This window comes from Octopus sinensis, linkage group LG5 (assembly GCF_006345805.1).
Source record: "Octopus sinensis linkage group LG5, ASM634580v1, whole genome shotgun sequence".
Lineage (NCBI taxonomy): Eukaryota > Metazoa > Mollusca > Cephalopoda > Octopoda > Octopodidae > Octopus > Octopus sinensis.
The window spans coordinates 58,105,620-58,107,013 of record NC_043001.1 but is presented as its reverse complement, the minus strand read 5'-3'; the positions used below and the strand labels follow the sequence as shown (position 1 = coordinate 58,107,013).

General features: G+C 27.4%; 1 non-coding gene across 1 annotated transcript; it reads right to left on the bottom strand.

Annotated features, from left to right (window-relative positions):
• Window positions 1-1,035: 1,035 nt before the first annotated feature.
• LOC115212463 lies at window positions 1,036-1,138 on the bottom strand. The gene has a single exon (XR_003881742.1). It is a non-coding gene; the product is annotated as a U6 spliceosomal RNA (small nuclear RNA).
• Window positions 1,139-1,394: the final 256 nt, after the last annotated feature.

Here is a 1,394-nt window from a genome sequence, read left to right as displayed (position 1 = left end):
TGTATATATGTACATATATATATATATATATATATATATATATATATATATATATATATATATATATATGTAGATATGTGCAAATATGGATATATATATATATTTCTAATTATTTTTTCCGTAACCAATGAAGGTATAAATTTATAAACTTTGATTTAAAGTGGCTATTTTCTTTTTATAAACACAGTAAATTTGTGCTATTCACTCATGAATTACAAACAATAATGTTTATATTATTACGCATAAATAAATTACAATATCTCTTAAATATAATTATATATCTTTTTGAATAATTATGCATATCTGAATATTTCTCGTAGACCCTACAATATTTAGCATATATCATCCTCCTATTTTCTTTCGAACTTGTATGCGCATAAATATTATTGAAATATAAAGCTATTGGCTTACTCTGTAAATGTAAGTCAAATTCTGATAATTTATTTATTTTATATTATCATTTTTATGTAAGAAATAGTAATTTTATAATAATAATTTGTTTAATATCGGCGTATTCAGAAACAAACTTTTTGAATTATGGAATTGCTGATTAAAATTTTTTTATGTGTTTCCTGTCTGAATAGAATATATCCTCATTTACTTTTTCTTAATAGTATATAGAAATTTTTAAAAATATATTTCCTACTCCACTATAAGTTCTTAACATATTTAGATTTTATATAAGAAAAATGGGCAGTGATTGTTTTGGACTAAAATATCTTTAGATTAATATTATTAAAAATGTGTGAGAATATTCTATGACCGTTGTAATTGTTTTGCTTATTTAATTCATTTTATCTATTTGAATTTTGGTTTTCTTTTTATTTGTATCATATTCTTAAATTATTAATGCTCACGCTTGTAAACTTAGGTATATTTTAAATATGTCTATTTTATGATTCGGCAGTCCTCGCATGAAACTTTTTTCTATATTTTAGACAAATATTAACCTGACGGCATTCAGATGCATAAATATAGCACTGAACCATACTGTTGGGAAGCAAGCTTCTTACCACACAGCAACACTTGCGCCTGAAAAATACGGAATGCTTCACACATTTGTGTCTTTCTTGCTCAGGGGCTGTGATAGTCTTCTCTGTATCGTTCCAATTTTAGTATATGTATTGCAGAAGCAATATATATTCTAGATATTTTATATCAGAACCCACTATCACAAAATCAACAACCTGCTTCTGACACTACTGCTACTACAGCCAGAATAGAAAAACCACTACTACAACCACATAAAACCTCCTGCCGTTACTATTCTAAAGGCAACTGTAGATTTGGCCCCAGCGGCACGAACAACAATGGACGCTGTGCTTTTTCCCATCCTACCTTATGTCGTAGACTTGTTAAGGGCACCTGTCCGTATGGTATAACAGGAAAAAACT